Below are 22,490 nucleotides of genomic sequence, written 5' to 3'. Positions count from 1 at the left end.
CTCTCTCTATCAGTTAAAACAATCTTAACTTTTTGGAATGATTTTCAGAAACTCAGCCCTGTTTGTTCCTGTAAATTTGACCTCTCGCTCTCACACACACACACACACACACACACACACACACACACACACACACACACAGAGGGCTTCATTTATCAATGTTTTAGTCAAGTGGTGTGTAAATACTCGTCAAAGTCAAATTGAACTGAACGACCCAAAAAGTGAATTCAATCTTCCTGGTGTCTAATTTGCACCCTAAAATTGAATAAAATACTTAAAATATACTGTTTTGCCCAATTTTCAAAGGTTTCTTTGCATCTCAATTATGCGCACTTTCACTGCCAGGGGCCCGTCGTCATGACGTCATTTAAGCCAAACAGACCGGGAGCAGCTCTGTGTTTACCTGCGAACTGAGCACACGTTTAGGAGGTTCATTTATTTAACCACTTTCTAAATATACTTTTTTTTTGCTGGAGAGAAACACACAGGGCTAATTTTCAACAATTCAATAATAACATATACCAGGACATTTAATGGGGTTCCCCACTGATGCGCACAGGGGCGCACACACACAATCCCTATAATAGAAAATGGATTCATTTATATTGCTAATATAATGTATTGTGCTAATATTAATACAAGCATTATATCATTTATAGCCTACTCTAAACATACACACTAATCATGTTAGTCAATAGCATGTTAGCATGCTAGCAGGTAGCCATTGCAAATCAACTTCAACTTAGTGGCCACTTTATTAGGAACACTTGTGTAATAACATGTACAGACATTTACAACCCCGATTCCAAAAAAGTTGGGACAAAGTACAAATTGTAAATAAAAACGGAATTCAATAATTTACAAATCTCAAAAACTGATATTGTATTCACAATAGAACATAGACAACATATCAAATGTCGAAAGTGAGACATTTTGAAATTTCATGCCAAATATTGGCTCATTTGAAATTTCATGACAGCAACACATCTCAAAAAGGTTGGGACAGGGGCAATAAGAGGCTGGAAAAGTTAAAGGTACAAAAAAGGAACAGCTGGAGGACCAAATTGCAACTCATTAGGTCAATTGGCAATAGGTCATTAACATGACTGGGTATAAAAAGAGCATCTTGGAGTGGCAGCGTCTCTCAGAAGTAAAGATGGGAAGAGGATCACCAATCCCCCAAATTCTGCGCTGATAAATAGTGGAGCAATATCAGAAAGGAGTTCGACAGTGTAAAATTGCAAAGAGTTTGAACATATCATCATCTACAGTGCATAATATCATCAAAAGATTCAGAGAATCTGGAAGAATCTCTGTGCGTAAGGGTCAAGGCCGGAAAACCATACTGGGTGCCCGTGATCTTCGGGCCCTAAGACGGCACTGCATCACATACAGGCATGCTTCTGTATTGGAAATCACAAAATGGGCTCAGGAATATTTCCAGAGAACATTATCTGTGAACACAATTCACTGTGCCATCCGCCGTTGCCAGCTAAAACTCTATAGTTCAAAGAAGAAGCCATATCTAAACATGATCCAGAAGCACAGACGTCTTCTCTGGGCCAAGGCTCATTTAAAATGGACTGTGGCAAAGTGGAAAACTGTTCTGTGGTCAGATGAATCAAAATTTGAAGTTCTTTATGGAAATCAGGGACTCCGTGTCATTCGGACTAAAGAGGAGAAGGACGACCCGAGTTGTTATCAGCGCTCAGTTCAGAAGCCTGCATCTCTGATGGTATGGGGTTGCATTAGTGCGTGTGGCATGAACAGCTTACACATCTGGAAAGACACCATCAATGCTGAAAGGTATATCCAGGTTCAAGAGCAACATATGCTCCCATCCAGACGACGTCTCTTTCAGGGAAGATCTTGCATTTTCCAACATGACAATGCCAAACCACATACTGCATCAATTACAGCATCATGGCTGCGTAGAAGAAGGGTCAGGGTACTGAACTGGCCAACCTGCAGTCCAGATCTTTCACCCATAGAAAACATTTGGCACATCATAAAATGGAAGATACGCCAAAAAAAGACCTAAGACAGTTGAGCAACTAGAATCCTACATTAGACAAGAATGGGTTAACATTCCTATCCCTAAACTTGAGCAACTTGTCTCCTCAGTCCCCAGACGTTTACAGACTGTTGTAAAGAGAAAAGGGGATGTCTCACAGTGGTAAACATGGCCTTGTCACAACTTTTTTGAGATGTGTTGTCATGAAATTTAAAATCACCTAATTTTTCTCTTTAAATGAGACATTTTCTCAGTTTAAACATTTGATATGTCATCTATGTTCTATTCTGAATAAAATATGGAATTTTGAAACTTCCACATCATTGCATTCCATTTTTATTTACAATTTGTACTTTGTCCCAACTTTTTTGGAATCGGGGTTGTTAGGTTTATATAAGTATTATTCTTGACCAAGAAGGCAGTAATTTATTAAAATGGTGACAAAATTAAGGATTAATTTCTGTTCAGTTAAAATGACCTTCTGTCTCGGCTGGACATTGTTTAAGAACATATTCTTGATATGAGATGTTTTGCTTATGACTGTCTTTGTTTAGGTTTGTTCTTATTTTTTGTTTACTTTCTTATAACATATCTTTGTTTAACATTGTTAAAGACATATTCTTATTTGTTATTTTGCTTATGATTGTCTTACTACATATTGCTGAATCAAGATGTAATTTGCTGACTTAGCACAAGACACACATTCATGTGTTAAGAATTGTGATTTTAATATTTTAGCTTTTTCATCATTTAGCTTTTAGATTCTTTAACTTGGCATTAATTTCTAATGTATTTGACCTTCTTTGAATAGAATTCGTAGACTTGCTATCATGTCATATCATCAGAAATATGTCATTATGTTATGATTTACACACACACTGATGGAGATTATTTGACCTGCCCCAAGATCAAGCTGCTCACTTGCACGCAAGTCAAACACACACACACACACACACACACACACACACACACACACACACAAATAGACACAGATATCAAAATGATGTCACTTACTCACACCCTCCCATAGACACACATACACACCCCTCTCTGAGGTCACATACAAACACACACACATTCGACAGACACAACAGCCATTTAGAGAGATTATAATTTGTTATAAAAGGTGTTTGTAATATTTCATCTTTGGCGAGAAAACTGTGAATAAACAGCAGTGAAACCGATCTCTGGTTCTCTGTTTTTTTGCGGTGTTCCGTCCCAGAATTCTGCAGGTGGTACGAGGGCGGGGGTCCCGAGAAGTAAGTTGACCGTTTCCGACTGGGTGAAACCTAACAGGGGTTGTACATTGAGCAAGTCAGCCATTGTCATGTTAGCAGGCTAGCAGTTAGCATGTTAGCTGTGACTAATCAACTTCAACTTAATGGCCACATTATTAGGAACACGTGTGTCTGTATAAACACGCACATACATTTAGCATGCAAATGGCATGTGAACCACCCGCAGGTATCATTTTAGTGGTGACAAATTAACTTCAGCCTAATGGCCACTTCATTAGGAACACTTGTGTTCGGACATACATACACACACAGACATTTATCACGTTTGTCAATAGCATGTTAGCATGCTGGTAGGTAGCCATGACAAACTATCTCTTTTGTCTCATTTCCACAATGATTGTACAGGATCCCTCAGGATTCTTTACTTGAAAAATTGCAAGCAAAGGTAAAAATATTTACCTCCAATCTTCTCCTTTTTGCTTGAGCAGTGCTGGTCCGTTTCTTCTTTGACTGCTTGCTTTTGTGCTCGAATTTTGTTGGAACAGCGTCAGGTTTAAGTTTCTCTGTCCAACACTGACACCTAAAGGCCAATTTATGCTGACAACCCAGTCCTCGCAGATGGTGTCGCAGATGGCGTCTGTGAAGCCCCCCCCCCTTCGCAGACGCTCTGCGCGCACCTCCCAAAAATTGTGACCACCGCAGACAGCATCACAGACAAGAGGGCTCTGATTGGTCCACTCTACATCTGCTGTACACGCAGTTCCACTTCCCTACTTTCCCGGTTTGGTTTGTTTTCACGACCGCCATTTTTAAAAACACGAGCAAAGATGGAGCAGCACGAAGAGAGGTTGATCGAGGAAGTGAGGAAGTACGTACATCTATACAACTCCAGTTCTAGTCATTATAAGTAACTGGAGGATAAACACTCCACTAACCACACCCACCAACTACTCCTAGCAATTTCGCGACTTCGCGCCCCCTTGCATTGTGGCGGTGAATAACATTGTGCACGCCTATTACTCCCCACTCAACAATAAATTACAACTGTCTGCGAAAAGCTATCTGCGAAAGCCTTGTTGCAAGAGCATGCAGAGCCCTTAAACTCTCCAACAGATGGGGATTCTTCAAAAATGAATCAATGAACCTTCTCAAAGTGATGGGAGCACCGAGCGGCATATTTACCCGGCTGCCAACCCTCTCGCTTCACATGCACAATCCACTCTCTCCGCCTCTTTTGGAAAACTGTAAAAACTTCTTCCTGAACCGGTCCCGTTGTTACAGTTCACTGCACAACAATAAGGCATGGGGTTTTCTTTGGAAATTCCTAAATGCACGTCTGTAATCATGCCGAACGGCAATGTAAGTAAATGGAAGTGGGCTCAACTCAAGTGGTTTGTTTGGCTTACATGACGTCACGCGCCGAGTGGTCACAAAAATAGCCGAACAGAAATTCACAGTGATCTGCGCGAACTTATTTTAATTATTACTTATTAACAATACTTCTTGGGACCAGAAGAAAATTACAGAAGGTTTTTTAACATATGAAAGTTTCAAATGTGCATAAATTGAAAACCGTTGCCGATGAGCTTTAAAGTGCATATCACAGGTAAATTCAGGAGCAAGATCAATGTAATTCTCCTATTTTATATTAAACTTTGATCAAATAATCTGTAAGATTCTGCATTTTCTGCATTTTTTTTTACCTTGCACAATACCAGAAAAATTCAGTTGAAATCAAGCCATTTGAGGCGAATTGGTCCGCCTCTAAAAAAACTCGGCATTTGGATTTCCTGGCAAACACTGATTTTCGTGACGTCGCGTACAGGATGCCTCCCTCTGAATGCTATGTCAGCACTGGTTTGTTTATGAGAAAACGACCTGGTGGTATTCTGCAAATTTCTTCAACGTTATCACGTAATTATTAAAATGGTTAACAGATGTATCGTAGGAGGGTGTAGCAACACCAATCATGATGGGATTAGTAGTCATCATTTCCCAAAAGACCGGACAATGAGAGAGAAATGGGAGCACTTGGTCTACACAGGCTGTGCACTGAAACCATGCAAAGCTCTTGCAGCCTGCTGGCGCTTCCGCAGGTGACGGCACGAATCTGGCAGACTCCCTTGGGATTTTTCCAGACGTGTTTTATTATTTTAATTTTTTCTGCTGTAGACAGATGGCCTTGTGTAAAATTACCCTTCTGGATGAGTGTGTAAAGGGACATACTTTCAAATAAAAAAAACACGAAATTGGTCCAGAATATGCACTTTAAGTTGATTGCCCGTAATGTGTGAAGTGTGTTCCTGGCACAACTGATTTGCATGTAGTGATGCCCACACACACTTCTATAAGTTGCTCTGGATAAGGGCGTCGGCTAAATGCTGTAAACATAATAACAATAAGTAATTTAAACTCCACAGTATATTCCAGATATAAAAGTGCAGTAATCCATGCAAATTATATAAACTGAGAGAGTGAAGAGTGTGTCATTGTCTCTCTGCAGGTTGCGTGATTGTGAAATCTCAGATGAAGTCTGTGCTGCTCTGACTTCAGCTCTGAGATCAAACCCCTCACACCTGAGAGAGAGAGAGACTATGACTTTTAAAAGTTTATAGGTCCAAGTGTTTGTCCAGTGTTTACTCAGGATGCAGGAGTGTACTGATTCCACACTGACATGTCCAGTCTCTCAGTCTTTCAGTTCAGTCTCATGTGTGGAAACAGAAAAGACAGTGAAAAGTCCAGAACACCAGAAAGAGGAGCAGATAGATTGTGTCCACAACTAACTGAGAAGAGTCTTTCGTCCCGCTTGTAGTATTAGGTAAAATACCTGGGTAGGAACCTTGACCAATTTCGTGTTTTTTTTTATTTGAAAGTATGTCCCTTTACACACTCATCCAGAAGGGTAATTTTGCACAAGGCCATCTGTCTACAGCAGAAAAAAAATAAATAAATAAAACGCGTATGGAAAAATCCCAAGGGAGTCTGGAGCCAGATTCGTGCCGTCACCTGCGGAAGCGCCAGCAGGCTGCGAGAGCTTTGCACGGTTTCAGTGCACAGCCTGTGTAGACCAAGCGCTCCCATTTCTCTCTCATTGTCCGGTCTTTTGGGAAATGATGACTACTAATCCCATCATGATTGGTGTTGCTACACCCTCCTACGATACATCTGTTAACCATTTTAATAATTACGTGATAACGTTGAAGAAATTTGCAGAAAACCACCAGGTCGTTTTCTCATAAACAAACCAGCGATGACATAGCATTCAGAGGGAGGCGTCCCACAGATGACGTCACGAAAATCAATGTTTGCTGGGAAATCCAAATGCCGAGTTTTCTCAGAGGCGGACCAATTCGCCTCAAATGGTTTGATTTCAACTGAATTTTTCTGGTATTGCGCAAGGTAAAAAAATTGCGGAAAATGCAGGATCTTACAAATATTTGACCAAAGTTTAATATAAAATAGGAGAATTACATTGATCTTGCTCCTGAATTTACCTGTGATATGCACTTTAAAGCTCATCGGCAACGGTTTTCAATTTATGCACATTTGAAAATTGGTACCATCTAAATGGTACCAAGATGGCTGCGCGTACACACGCAGCGGCTCCTCTCTGTCCCGACAGAACCGTGTTTTCGTGTTTTTTGTGTTTTAAAACAGTGTGTATCTGTTCGTCTTTGTTGCGTCCATCAGTCTCAAGGCGCACATACTCCCGTGAGTTTCTGCTCGACATCCACAGAACTATATTCACGGATATAAATCCAGCGGACGCGGAAGTGCTATGCAGCTATGGTTTGCTCCAGAGGCCTGCTCAACCACCGACCCCCACTCCTGCATCCAGCCCACAGTGGAAGCGCCACAGGCGGAACATGCGGAAGCAGAAAAGAGGCAAATGCAGAGGTATTCGAGCTAGGCTAGTGGCTAGCCCTCACCGGCCGGCTGTCTCTACCATCACTCTGGCCAACGTACGCTCGCTGGCCAACAAGCTGGATTATGTCCGCCTCCTCCGCTCATCTTTTAAGTATGTGAGTGAGTGCTGTGTCCTTGTGTTTGTGGAAACATGGCTTAAGGACAGCATCCCAGACTGTGCCATTCAGCTAGCCCGGCTAACATGCTACTGGTCAGACAGAGCGCTAGTTGAGGGAGGGAAGACTCGTGGCGGAGGACTCTGTGTTTACATCAGTGATGCCTGGTGCCGCGATGCTGTTGTGGTCTGCAAACACTGCTCACCACTGGCAGAGTTTATGATTATTAAGTGCCGGCCATTCTACCTGCCAATGGAATTTACAGCCATATTGCTGGTAGCAATATACATCCCTCCCGGCTCCAATAACAACAGGAGTGAAGCACTGAAAGAACTCTATCAGCACATCAGTGAGCAGCAGACAGCCCACCCAGATGCTTTCCTCATCCTGGCTGGGGATTTCAATCAAGCAAACCCAAAAGCATGTTTCCAAAACTCTATGGACATATCAACTTTCCCACACGTGGAAACAATACTCTGGACAATGTTTACACCATGCATAAAGATGCCTACAAAGCCCGACCCCTCCCCCACCTTGGGGCCTCAGATCACTCCACTGTTATGCTAATGCCAGCATACAGGCCACTGGTTAAAGTCACCAAACTGGCAACAAAACAGATACGTGTGTGGCCAGAAGGGCCCTCAGAGGCACTCCAGGACTGTTTTTCCACCACTGACTGGAGCATGTTCAGACAGGTGGCCACCTACAGCAACATCACAGATCTCCAGGAGTACATGGAGACCGTCACTGCCTACATGAGGAAGTGCATGGACGACTTTACGGTCACCAGAACCATCTCCATTCGGGCCAATCAGAAGCCATGGCTGACAGGGGAAGTCCATAGGCTCCTGTGGGCTCGGAACGCCACCTTCAGAGCTGGGGAGGAGGTGGGCCTGAGGACACCTAGGGCCAATCTGTCACGAGGCATCAGGGTGGCCAAGAGACAGTATTCCAGGAACATTGCTGACCATTTCAATGACAGTAGAGACACCAGGAACCTGTGGCGGGGGATTCAGACCATCACAGACTCCAAGCCCTTGCTGCAGACCTGTGACAACTCCACGTCTCTGCTGAATCAGTTGAACGACTTCTTCGCTCGCTTTGAGGCAGACAACAGCACCACGGCACAGAAGACCCCACCACCTCCCGGTGACAAGGTGTTGATGCTGTCCCCAGACAGTGTGAGGAGAGCTCTCAGGATGACAAATGCATGAAAAGCCCCGGGTCCTGATAACATTCCTGGTCGTGTCCTGAGAGACTGTGCCGAGGAGCTCACAGATGTCTTTACAGACATCTTCAACATCTCGTTGAGCCAGGCTGTTGTCCCCATGTGCCTCAAAACCACCACCATCATCCCGGTCCTGAAGAAGCCGTCTCCCTCCTGCTTCAATGACTACCGCCCTGTCGCACTCACTCCCATCCTCATGAAGTGCTTTGAGCAGGTAGTCATGAGGCATATCAAGTCTGGCCTCCCCCCTGCCCTGGACCCTTTCCAGTTTGCATATCAGTCCAACCGTTCAACCGATGACGCCATCTCCACTGCCCTCCACTCAGCCCTCACCCACCTGGAGACAAAAGACTCGTATGTCAGAATGCTGTTCATAGACTTGAGCTCAGCATTCAACACAATCATTCCACAGCAGCTCATTCACAAACTGGACCAGCTGGGACTCAACACATCCCTGTGCAACTGGCTGCTGGACTTCCTGACAGGGAGACCACAGACTGTACAGGTCGGCAGCAACTCCTCCAGCACCATCACACTGAACACGGGGGCCCCCCAAGGATGTGTGCTAAGCCCCCTCCTCTTCACTCTGCTGACCCACGACTGCACACCAACATCCAGCTCAAATATCTTCATTAAGGTTGCGGATGACATGACTGTGGTGGGTCTCCTCAACAATGGCAATGTGACAATCTACAGGAGTGAGGTGAGCCACTTGGCCATGTGGTGCAAGGACAACAATCTCCGTCTGAATGTGGAGAAGACGAAGGAGATTGTTGTGGACTTCAGGAGAGAGCACACCCAGCATGCTCCACTATCTATCGACGGTGCTGCAGTGGAGAGGGTGAGCAGCACCAAGTTTCTGGGTGTGCACATCTCTAAAGACCTGTCCTGGAGCAACAACACTGCATCACTGGCCAAAAAAGCCCAACAGCATCTGTACGTCCTCCGCAAACTGAGGAGAGCAAGAGCCCCGGCCCCCATCATGCACACTTTCTACAGAGGCACCATCAAGAACATTCTGACCAGCTGCATCACCGTGTGGTACGGCGCCTGCACCGTGTCCTGCTGCAAGTCTCTGCAGCGCATCGTGAGAGCAGCTGAGAGGATCATTGGTGTCTCTCTCCCTTCTCTAATGGATATTTATAACTCCTGCCTCACCCACAAAGCCATCAGGATTGCAGGTGACCCCACCCACCCATCTCACAGCCTCTTCAGTCTGCTGCAGTTGGGGAGGAGACTGCGGAGTCTCCAGGCCAAAACCAGAAGGCTCAAGAACAGTTTCTTTCACCAGGCAGTCAGGAGGCTCAACTCCCTCCCTGTTCTGCCCCTCCTCCCCCCTCTGCCCCCTGCCACAGATTCTGCTCGCACACCCCCCTGCCCCCCCTTCAGCATCTGACATCTCATCCTCACAGTCCCCCCCAACACACACACACACACACATACATACATACATCGTTCATTAACACACTGAACTCAGGGACTGCACATTTCACTTTACCTCGCTCATTTGCACTATTCCGCACTACCTCAACTTAACAGCTGCTAGTTTGTTTATACTGCTTATTTCATGTTTACCTGCTATACCTCAAGTGCCCTTGACTGTTTGTTTATTTGCACCAATTTACGTGTGTGTGTGTGTGTGTGTGTGTGTGTGTGTGTGTGTGTATTTATATATGAGTGTTTAGTCTACGTCTAGTTCTTATCTAGAGTGTTTTATACTGTTTATATTGTCTGTTTGAGTGTATAGTCTTTGTCTAGTTCTTATCTAGTGTTTACTCTGTTTATATTGTCTGAGTGTTTAGTCTATGTCTAGTTCTTATTTAGAGTGTTTATACTGTTTATATTGTTTGTTTTTTCAATTATTCTATTTTTATTTATTGCATTGCCTGTTTGCACTGTGGGTCAGAGAGGACTGAAATTTCATCTGTGCTGTATGTCGAGCATGTATAGCATATTTGACAATAAAGTTGACTTGACTTGACTTGTGGAGTTGTATTGTGTTGCACAGGTGAGTTTAATAAATTATGGAGTAAACCGGTCAAGAAGCGTTTGTCATACGTCCTGTGTCAAGCTTCCAGATATTACTCCACTGCAAATATAAATAACAGAACATGGTGTCAGAAGTGACATTGGAAGAAAGTTAGACTGTTAGAGACTAAAAGCCAGTATGAGAGTGTCGAGTTTAGTGCGTGAGTTTTCTTTTTCTTCAGGGAGTGATACAGTTCAGGCTACAGCAGTAAGCCCGCAAAGCAGCAACATGAGTCAGTTTCAAGTCTCCCCACCAGAGAAGTTTGCATTCAAGGCAGATGAATGGACAAAGTGGATACAGCAACAAGAAATGTTAAAGACTAACTTTAAAGCAGACATCTCCAACACACAGCTTGACAGTGTGCATGCACGTAAATGTGGCGATGTGCGGGGGTCACAATACAGACAGGCAGGCAGGAAAGCACCGCAAGACAGACAGATACAATACAAAAGATGTGGAGATGCAAAAGGCACAGCTGGCAACAATGCCCAGCAAGAGAAACAGTGTGTAATCACTGCAGAAAAAAGTGACATTACGCGAGAGTGTGCAGACCAAAAACTGAATTAAGTGAGTGTAGCTACTGAGGATTATGATGATGAAGTTGCATTCCTGGGCTCACTGTCAGCTGATGCAAAGGCCAGTCCATGAATGACAGACGTAAAGGTGGACAACCAGAACACAGTGTTTAATATCCACACTGAAGCGGACGTCACCACAGTTCCAGAAACACTGTACATCCAGGGCCAATTCAACAGGCTGGTGAAGCCTATGAAAATTCTGCAGGGGCCAGGAGGCACACATCTCAAGGTAAAAGGCATGTTCACAGCCACTCTCAGTAAGAACGCCACAGAGGACATCTATGTTGTGAATGTTAGGGTTTTGCTGGGATTCAAACCTGGGTTGCTGGTGTGATAATCCAGCAAACCCCCACTAGGCCACCAGGGGGATGACTCAAGTGCAGAGGCGTGAGGCGTAGGTAGAGTATCAAAAAACAGTTTATTTACAATATATACAATCCGATGGAGGGGTGGCACGGTGGTGTAGTGGTTAGCGCTGTCGCCTCACAGCAAGAAGGTCCTGGGTTCGAGCCCCGGGGCTTTCTGTGTGGAGTTTGCATGTTCTCCCCATGTCCGCGTGGGTTTCCTCCGGGTGCTCCGGTTCCCCCACAGTCCAAAGACATGCAGGTTAGGTTAACTGGTGACTCTAAATTGACCGTAGGTGTGAATGTGAGTGTGAATGGTTGTCTGTGTCTATGTGTCAGCCCTGTGATGACCTGGCGACTTGTCCAGGGTGTACCCCGCCTTTCGCCCATAGTCAGCTGGGATAGGCTCCAGCTTGCCTGCGACCCTGTAGAAGGATAAAGCGGCTAGAGATAATGAGATGAAATGAGACAATCCGATGGAAAAAACAAAAAGAAAATCCAAAAGCTCAGAAGATGACCAAAAATAAAAATATCCAAAGGTTCAAAGTCCCAAAAACAAAAGGAAAGGCAAAAATGCAGAACGCTCAGAAGATCAAAAATACAAAGTCCAAAGAAAGCAAAAACATCAAAAACACAAGGGCACAGGCAAGATACATGGGACAGAGGAAACTGGCACTAGACAACATAGCATAAAGACTCCGTGACGAGGGGAACAAACAGAGGGGTATTTATACATAAACTAATTAAGGAACAGGGTGGGGCAGGAAACAGGCAATCAAGATAAACACAAAACACAGTGGCGGCCTCTAGAGGCCAAAACAACCATGACAAGATAAACATAACAGCGGCCTCTAGAGGCCAAAACAGTCCCAATCCTAACAGGACACCCCCCCCCCCCCCCCCCCCCAGGAGCATCTCCTGACGTTCCCAGGGCGATCCGGATGGGCCGAATGGAAGTCCTGGCACAGACCTTTATCTAAAATGTCCCTGGTGGGGACCCAACAGCATTCCTCAGGGCCATAGCCCTCCCAATCTACCAGATATTGAAGCCCGCCGCGGACCCGGTGGGAGTCAAGCAGGCGATGCACGGTGAACACAGTCTGACCCTGGAAGATGCGAGGGGGTGGGGGATTCCTAGGGACAGGGGCATACGTGGACATCAGTACGGGCCACAACAGGGAAACATGGAATGTGGGGTTGATCCTCAGAGTCCGGGGCAACTGGAGCCGGCAGGCGACAGGGTTAACCCTGCGCACCACCTTGAACGGGCCAATGTAGCGAGGAGCAAGCTTGCGGTTCTCCACCCACAGCGGAAGGTCCTTGGTGGACAGCCAAACCCGCTGCCCAGGGCGGAAAGCATGGGCAGGTCTTCTATGGCGGTTGGCCTGAGTCTGGTTGGTTCTGGAGGTCTGGATGAGGGTCTTCCTGACCTTGCTCCAGGTCTTGGGACACCGTCTCACATATTGGTTGACCGAGGGCACCCCCGCGTCGTCCTCCTGGTCCGGGAACAGAGGTGGCTGGAACCCGAATTGGCACTGGAATGGCGACAGCTTGGTGGCCTATGACTGCAGGGTGTTGTGGGCATACTCTGCCCATGGCAGCCAGGTGCTCCACGATGTCGGGTTATCCATAGCCAGGCCTCGCAGGGTGGTTTCCAGGTCCTGGTTGAGCCTCTCCGTCTGGCCATTGGACTGTGGGTGGAACCCAGAGGAGAGGCTGGGAGTGGCTCTGATGACCTTGCAAAACCCATGCCACACTCAGGAGGAGAACTGGGGCCCCCGGTCAGAGACGATATCCTGTGGGAGACCAAAGACTCGGAAGACGTGATTAAACAATAGTTTAGCTGTTTCAAGAGCAGAAGGGAGCTTGCACAGTGGTAAAAAGCGGCAGGCCTTGGAGAATCTGTCAACTATGACCAAAATGACAGTGTTACCTTGTGAGTCAGGGAGACCTGTGATGAAGTCGACTGCCACGTGGGACCAGGGACGCTGGGGAATGGTCAGAAGATGCAGGAGACCCTGGGGATGCTGTCGTGGGTTCTTGCTTCTGGTGCACACTTCGCAGGAAAGGATGAATTACCTCACTTCCTTCTCCATGCTAGGCCACCAGAAGCATCTTCTCAAAAAGTCCAAGGTCCTTCGAGCTCCCGGGTGGGCGGTGAGAGGGGACAAGTGACCCCACTGGAGAACCTTGGCCCGGGCTTGATGTGTGACGTATAAGAGGCCCGGTGGCCCCGTCCCAGGACCGGGGTCCTGGCGTTGGGCTCGTCGGACGGCCTCCTCAATACCCCAGCGGACAGGGGCCACAATCCGGGACACAGGGATAATAGGCCCAACTTCGCTCTCCCTGTTGTTGGGAGCGAACAATCTGGAAAGCGCGTCAGGTTTGGTATTTTTGGAGCCGGGGCGGTATGATAGGGTAAAGTTGAACCGACTGAAAAATAAGGCCCACGTAGCCTGTCGTGGATTGAGTCTCTTTGCTTGCTGGAGGTACTCCAGGTTCTTGTGGTCCGTCCAGACCAAAAATGGATGTTGCGCTCCCTCCAGCCAGTGCCTCCACTCCTCAAGTGCCAGTTTAACTGCTAGCAGTTCTTGATCCCCCACGTCATACCGGGACTCCGCAGAACTCAGGCGGTGGGAGAAGTATGCGCAGGGGTGCAACCTTCCTTCCAAGCGTTGAGAGAGGACCGTGCCGACGCCGCTGTCCGAGGCGTCCACCTCAACGATGAAGGGTTGCAAAGGGTCCGGGAGGACCAGAATGGGTGCCATGCAGAAGCGGTGCTTGAGGTCTTTGAATGCCTTTTCTGCCTGAGGAGACCAGACATATGATCCACCTGTCCCTTTGGTGAGGTCCAGTATGGGCGCTGCTACAGAACTAAAGTTCCTGATGAACTTGCGGTAGAAGTTAGCAAATCCTAAGAACCTCTGAACCTCTTTGACGGACTTGGGGGTGGGCCAGTCCCGGACGGCCAGGGTCTTGGCTGGATCCATCTGGAGTTGGCCTGTCCGTACAATAAAACCCAGAAAGGAGACCTCGGGAACATGAAATTCGCATTTCTGGGCCTTAGCGAACAGATTGTTCTGTAGCAGCCTCTGGAGAACCTGGCGGACATGGTGGCGGTGCTCCTGCACGGTCTTGGAAAAGATTAGGATGTTGTCGAGGTAGACAAAAACGTACAGGTTAATCATGTCCCTCAAGACGTCGTTGATTAGGGCCTGAAAAACAGCTGGTGCGTTGGTGAGTCTGAAGGGCATCACCTGGTACTCGTAGTGCCCAGACGGGCTGTTAAAGGCAGTCTTCCACTCGTCTCCCTGTCAGATACGGATGAGGTGGTATGCGTTCCGTAAATCCAATTTGATGAAGACAGTGGCGCCTTGGAGCAGATCGAACGCTGTAGACATCCCCCCCCCAATCTGTCCCTCTGAGTTACATGTTGATCCTGGGATTGAGATGCTGGCCTCTTCTGCCCCTCGGACCTGCTTGATCCATCCTGGTGCCCTGTGTCTGGTCGGAGTTTTATCGCACCGCTCCTGTGAAGGACGGCCCCATGAGGACAGTTGAGGTTTATACCTGTTAAAACTGTTAATATTATAGTCAGGCTGTCTGTTGTTGCCCAAATGAGGATGGGTTCCCTTTTGAGTCTGGTTCCTCTTGAGGTTTCTTCCTCATGTCGTCTGAGGGAGTTTTTCCTTGCCACCGTCGCCACAGGCTTGCTCACTGGGGATAGATTAGGGATAAAATTAGCTCATGTTTTAAGTCATTCAAATTCTGTAAAGCTGCTTTGCGACAATGTTTATTGTTAAAAGCGCTATACAAATAAACTTGATTTTATTTGATTTGATCAGTGGAAGGGGATAGCAGTTGCATACAGTGACCTTGTTCAGACCCCTATAATCAATACATGGCCGGAGCCCCCATCCTTCTTGCCGACAAAGAAGAAGTCAGCACCAGCGGGTGAGGTGGAGGGTCGAATGAACCCAGAGGCCAAGGCTTCCTTGATGTACTCCTCCATGGCCTTGCGTTCTGGCTGAGAGAGGGAAAACAGTCTGCCACGAGGAAGGGTAGTCCCAGGGAGCAAATCGATGGCACAGTCGTAGGCATGGTGCGGAGGGAGAATGGCGGCTCTGCTCTTACTGAAAACTTCCTTGAGATCCCAGTACTCTGTGGGAACTTGAGATAACTCGGTGAGATCAGGTAGCTCGGCAGGAGACACAGGAGCTAGAGAGCAGACAAGAGGCATAGCAAGCAGGACCCCACTCCACAACCTGGCTACTGACCCAGTCTATACGAGGGTTGTGGCCAGTAAGCCAAGGAAGACCCAGAATAACTGGGAAAACAGGTGAAGGAATCAGGTGCAGGGATATTTCTTCCTTGTGACCTTGAGACTGGAGGAAGACTGGAGAAGTTACTTGGGTGACTCTTCCGTCACCTAAGGCTTGGCCATCCAGGGCAGACACAGACAGTGGGACTTCAAGAGGTGCAGTCGGGACATTGATACTTTGGGCGAAGTGAACATCCATAAAGTTTCCAGCCGCCCCTATAACAAGTCTAACAAGTCTAACAAGGCCTGACAAGAGTGGACGGACTCACCCCAGGAGATGGAGACCGGAATGTAGACACCTTGGCCAGGGAGTTCGGGGGAGAGGGTAGGCCCCGTCACAACCCTCCCTTGGCTGGACGGGGCGGTCCTTTTCCCGAGAGCTCAGGACATGATGCTCGGAAGTGGCCAGGCTTGCCACAGTAGATGCAGCACTTGTCCCTCCTTCTGCGCTCCCTCTCAGATGCGGAGAGGCAAGTACGGCCCACTTGCATGGGTTCTGGACAGTCACTGGAGGAGGTAGACGGGCTCCATGTTGATGCAGTGAGGCCGGGGAGACTCAGGACTTGGCGGCGTTCTCTAATCCTGTTGTCAAGAGGAGTAGAATGTGAGATCAGAGTTTCGAGTTCACTTGGGCATCCGATAAGGCCAGGCCGTCTTTGATGGGGTCAGACAAACCATGGTGAAAGGCTGAAACCAGTGCTGCTTCATTCCATCCGCTGACTACTGCGACCATCCGGAACACGATGGCGTAGTCCGCAACGCTTCCTTCTTGCCGGATGGACATGAGCTTCCTGGCTGCGTCTTTACTGATGTCTGCCTGATCGAAGACACGAAGCATCTCCTCCATAAACAGCTTGAAATCAGAGCACTCGGGTCCCTGTCTCTGCCAAATGGCCGTTGCCCAAGCCTTACCAGCTAACAAGGTTATCACAAAGGCAGTCTTGCAGTGATCCATAGTGTAGGTGGTAGGCTGAAGCTCAAAGGTGAGTTGGCACTGGGTAAGGAACTCCCGGCACTCACCGTCATACCTCTGTGGTGCAGGAAGGCTGGGTTCACGAGGTGAAGGAGACAGTGTGGCAGGAGGCACTGGAGCGGGAGCAGAATCAGGATATGCGGGCAGATGAGTCAGCTGTGCCAGGGTTCTCCCAATTTGCTGAAGCAGTACCTCGTGGTGAGCAAGGGCCTCACATTGGCTCGCAAGTGTTCGTCCATGGTCGCTCCGAAGTGTGTCAGAGCTGCCATAATTCCCTGAAGGTTGGCTGGGTAGACAGTTGAAGCAGCCTCTGCTGAGTCGGTCATGACGGAGTCTTTCTGTTAGGGTTTTGCTGGGATTCGAACCCAGGTCACTGGTGTGATAATCCAGCAAACCCCCACTAGGCCACCAGGGGGATGACTCAAGTGCAGAGGTGTGAGGCGTAGGTAGAGTATCAAAAAACAGTTTATTTACAATATATACAATCCGATGGAAAAAACAAAAAGAAAATCCAAAAGCTCAGAAGATGACCAAAAATAAAAATATCCAAAGGTTCAAAGTCCCAAAAACAAAAGGAAAGGCAAAAATGCAGAATGCTCAGAAGATCAAAAATACAAAGTCCAAAGAAAGCAAAAACATCAAAAACACAAGGGCACAGGCAAGATACGTGGGACAGAGGAAACTGGCACTAGACAACATAGCATAAAGACTCCATGATGAGGGGAACAAACAGAGGGGTATTTATACACAAACTAATTAAGGAACAGGGCGGGGCAGGAAACAGGCAATCAAGATAAACACAAAACACAGTGGCGGCCTCTCGAAGCCAAAACAACCATGACAAGATAAACATAACAGCGGCCTCTAGAGGCCAAAACAGTCCCAGTCCTAACAGTGAAAGGGCTGAGCATGTCACTACGAGGCCCAATGGCTGCCATAGCATTGCAGCTGGTCACTAGAGTGGAGAACATCAGCCTGAACTCCAAAGAGACTGTAAAAATGAAGTTTCCAAAGCTTTTTAGTGGTCTAGGGAAAATGGAGGGTGAGTACAACATTGTACTGAAGCCTGGGGTGCAGCCTTTCTCCCTCTTAATGCCCAGGCGCATCTCCCTCCCTCTCCTACCAAAGGCTAAAGAGGAGCTGAATCATCTGGAGCAGCAAGGAGTCATCTCTAAGGTGGAAGAGCCGACGGAGTGGTGTGCACCCATGGTGGTGGTGCCTAAGTGTACAGGCTCGGGCAGGGTGAGAATATGCACCGACCTCACTGAGCTGAATAAATCACTGATGAGAGAGAAACACTCACTCCCCTCAGTTGAACACACCTTCGAACAACTTGCTGGAGCCAAAGTGTTTTCAAAGTTGGATGCCAGTGCTGGATTTTGGCAGATTCCACTGTCCAAGGAGTCTTCCCTGCTAACCGCCTTCATTACCCCATCTGGGCAGTACTGTTACAACCATCGGTGCTTCAGAATCTCATCAGCACCAGAACACTTCCAGAAACACATCACGCATTCTGGAGGGCCTGGATGGTGTTCTGTGTCAGATGGATGATGTGCTCATCTGGTGAGCCACACAGAGTGAGCAAGATGAGAGACTGCAGAGGGCACGATCATGCCTACAGGAGGTGGGAGTTACACTCAATGACAATTGTGAGTTCTCAAAAAGTAGGATAAAATTCCTGGGGCAGGTTATTGAGGCATCAGGGGTCAGCGCAGATAAGTTGAATACTGTCAAAGCCATAAAAGAGCCAAACAACATCAGCAAGGTGAGATGCTTTCTGGGGATGACAAACCATCTTGGGAAGTTCCTGCCTCACTTGGCAGAGAAAATGCGTCCTTGCAGAGACCTACTGAAAAAGTCCAACATGTGGGCCTGGGGGCCACAGCAGAAGCAGCAGCAGGCTTTTGATAGCATCAAAGCAGAACTGACATCACCGCCAGGGCTGGCACTGTATGACCTGAATGCTGAAACACTTGTCTCTGCCGATTCGACCTCATTCAGGTTGGGCGCCGTACTTCTCCAGCAGCAGGCATACACAGGATGGAAACCAGTGGCATGTGCTTCGAGAGCCCTCGGCAGTACCAAACAGCGATACGCCCGGATTGGGAAGGAGGCATTCACTTCAACATGGGCCTGTGAGAGGTTTGCTGAGTTCCTCATTGGGAAAAGCTTCCATATTAAAACTGAACACAAGCCTCTAGTTCCCCTGCTGGGTTCCAAGAGCTTAGATGAACTCCCACCACGCATACAGCATCTGCGCATGAGATTAATGAGGTTCTCCTCTACCATCTCACATGTGGCTGGCAAAAACATTGCAACCGCAGATGTGCTATCCAGAGCTCCTGTCAGCAACATGGCAGAGGCTCTGCAAGAGGAGGAAATCAACCTGTATGTTGATCCTGTCATTGCAAGCCTGCGAGCTACAGAAAAGAGACTCGGAGAAATACGGACACGTCAGGACCATGACGCCATTCTCCAGCAACTGAAGAAATTCTGTGTGGAGGGATGGCAGATACAGTAAGTTCTCAACTGAAAGAGTGTTCCAAACCTGTCTGCCATTCTCAGGTGAACTCATGGTCAACAATGGTCTGCTACTCTATGTCAGCAGGAGAGTAATCCCAACATGACTCAGAGCAAACGTGCTGTCCAAGCTGCATGAGGGCCACCTGGGAATAATCAAATGCAGGGAGAGAGCTAAGCAGTCGGTGTGGTGGCCGGGCCTCAGCAGAGAGCTGACAAAAATGATAGAGAACTGGGGCGTCATGGCTCAGGTGGATAAGGTGCCATAACATAAATCCGGGGACCCGGGTTTGATTCCGACCCGAGGTCATTTCCCGATCCCTCCCAGTCTCTCTCTCCCGCTCATTTCCTGTCTCTACACTGTCCTATCCAATAATAAAGCTGAAAAAAGCCCAAAACATATCTTTAAAAAAAATGATAGAGAACTGTGACAAATGTGCCCATGAGAGAACAAATCTCAGAGAAACGATACTACCTACAGAGTTCCCATCAAGGCCATGGTCCACTGGAGGAGCAGATTTGTTTCAGACAGGAAACAAGCATTACTTGGTCATTGTGGACTATTGCTCAAGATATTTTGAAGTGGCCAGACTAACATCCATGTTGTCAGAAGCAGTGATCGAGCACTTCAAGTCTATCTTTGCATGTCACGGGATACCAGAAGAAGTGCGCTCAGACAGTAGGCCACAGTTTGCATCTGAGTCCTTCAGAAAATTTGCACAGGATTGGAGCTTCAAACATGTGACATCCAGTCCCCATTTCCCACAGAGCAATGGGGAGACTGAGTGTGCTGTAAGGCCAATTGAAAGTCTTCTCAAGAAATCCAGTGATCCTTACCTAGCCATCATGGTCTACCGCGCTGCACCTCTGGCGAATGGATACAGTCCCACAGAACTCCTCATGGGGAGGAGAATAAGAACAACTGTTCCTGTCATTCCATCCCAGGTCAAACTGAGATGTGCAGACATGGAAAAACTGAAAACAACAGAACAGAGATACAGACAAAAACAGTAGCAAAACTATGACCGCAGACACTGAGCGCATGACTTGCCACACCTGCAACCTGGAGATCAGGTGTGGGTCACAGATATGCTCAAAAGAGGCAAAGTTTTGTCTACAGCAGACACGCCAAGGTCCTACATCAGTGAGACAACTAGGGGCACCTTGCATAGAAACAGATACCATCTCTCACCAACCCCTGGAGCACCTGAAACACCTACTAACTTACCTGAGGCAACACCTGAAAATACTGCTCCTGATGCAGTGACTACTTCTGTCACACCTGAGGTCCAGCAAAACAGCAGTCAGCAGGCTCCAATGTGTTAGAGACGCTTTTCTACCAGAATCAGGGCACCTCCAGTGTACCTGAAAGACTTTGCTTGTTCATAAATTTAGCAGCTGAGTGAGCTATGGGGCAGAATAATCCTCACACTCAGTTGGAGGGTTTTGGTAGTCCACACCATCCCTCAGAGACAGGAGGAGAAGAACAGGTGATTGATGAAAAGACTCTTTAAAAGGACTATTTTGTTATTTTGTTGTTTTGCAATGCTAGATGTGTTTACTGAAGTTACACTGAAAAATGTTTCATTGTTTACCAAGCACTTATACTGGAGGGAGTTAAAATGTTTACATCGGCACATGCTGAAAAATATTTTGTTGTTTGCGTAGCAAAAGTGTTTCACAGATAAAGATAATGATAAAAGGCAGGATAAGCCATACGTGTCCTTATTAATATTGATCCTGTTAATACATGAGTTAAAACACTGTCCTATACGTTACATCTGTGAAGGAAAGTGAATATTTCTCTATTTACAGTTTTCATACTGTTTACTAAGGCCTACTCATGCATATTCCCAGGGAAGGTTCTTTATTTGGAAAGGGGGATGTAGTATTAGGTAAAATACCTGGGTAGTAACCTTGTGGAGTTGTATTGTGTTGCACGGGGGAGTGTAATAAAGTACAGAGTAAACCAACAAGAAGTGTCTGTCATATGTCCTGTGTCAAGCCTCCAGATATTACTCCATTGCAAATATAAATAACAGAACACCACTGATGTCCATTTCCTGAGTTGAAATGTTCTTCACGGAGACAGCGCCTTCAGGTTCTCTTTCTTGGTGACGTGCTGTGCTGATTTCCTGAACTTGGACTTATCAGGGAAGGAACTCAACAGTGAAATAGTCCTTTTTCCTTTAGTCTGTTCTAGAAAGCGGTTGATCTGAGTGATGGAGTTCATGTCATCTGGCTGTGTTTCTGACACACCTGAGCAGTCAGAGTAACTCACCTCATCTGAGGAGATCTCACCCTCCTCCATGTGTGTGAGCTGTTCTCCTGTAGCACCTCGACTACACTCTGCTCTTTCACTGTCTCACATTACACTCTTTACTGATTCACTGGGGCTTTTGAGATGATTGGCATTTTCTTAACTTCTTAGTTTTTCCATATTTGTTTCTTCTTTAACTAAGTTTTCTCCACCTTTGCCAAGTTTCTTGAGTCAATTTTTCTTGAGTTGGAGTCTTGTGTGTTCTCCTGCTGCAGCTTTGTGGGATTAGTGACAGTCTCAGTGTCGGCATTAAGGCCAGTATCACCACTAGCGCTACTGCTAACATCTGGAGTCACCTCAGGTTTAGCAGCGATGCTATCGCCATCACCAGTGTTAGAATTAGCATCTGTACACACATTAAAATTAGTGTCAAGATTGTTTGTAGTGTTAGCATCCTTAGCATTACTGCTGGGCTCAGCACTGACCTCTTCTGCTCTCCTGCTGACTGTCTCCGCCCTGCTGGTGCTGTATCTCGGCCGTGTTGCCCCCTGAGCTCCCCGACTGCACAGCTCTGTGTCACCAACTCAACTTTTTATCCCCGATGTCTCCACACTGGAAACATCTCATGCTTTCAGTCCTGGTGAACACAGTGTAGCTGCTATCACCATGTTTACATTTAAAACTTATATCAAGGGTTTCATCTCAGTTATTAAGAAACATAAAAAACCTGCATGTGAAAAGATCCGACATGTTTCACTGCCGAGTTTTTACAGTCAAGAGGAATCATTCTCATGGAGCTGGCAAACACACACACACACACACACACACACACACACTAAATAGAATTTGTTATTTAGTTGTTGCTCTCATATAATTCATGACTCAAGTTTTTGTATTTCATTGTGATTAAAGACTGCAGTGTCTCTTTGATGAAAAAGTTCCTGCTGAACTGATCTGTGTGTC

At 46.9% G+C, this 22,490-nt stretch overlaps 1 protein-coding gene across 1 annotated transcript in view; it reads left to right on the top strand.

The window, feature by feature from the left end:
* Nucleotides 1–22,490, top strand: part of LOC132901030 (NACHT, LRR and PYD domains-containing protein 12-like) — a 92,880-nt gene that overhangs the window by 56,658 nt on the left and 13,732 nt on the right. The window lies entirely within an intron of this gene.

Source organism: Neoarius graeffei, chromosome 16 (assembly GCF_027579695.1).
Source record: "Neoarius graeffei isolate fNeoGra1 chromosome 16, fNeoGra1.pri, whole genome shotgun sequence".
NCBI lineage: Eukaryota > Metazoa > Chordata > Actinopteri > Siluriformes > Ariidae > Neoarius > Neoarius graeffei.
Note: the sequence above shows the minus strand (reverse complement) of the source record. Positions and strands in the feature narration are given on the sequence as shown.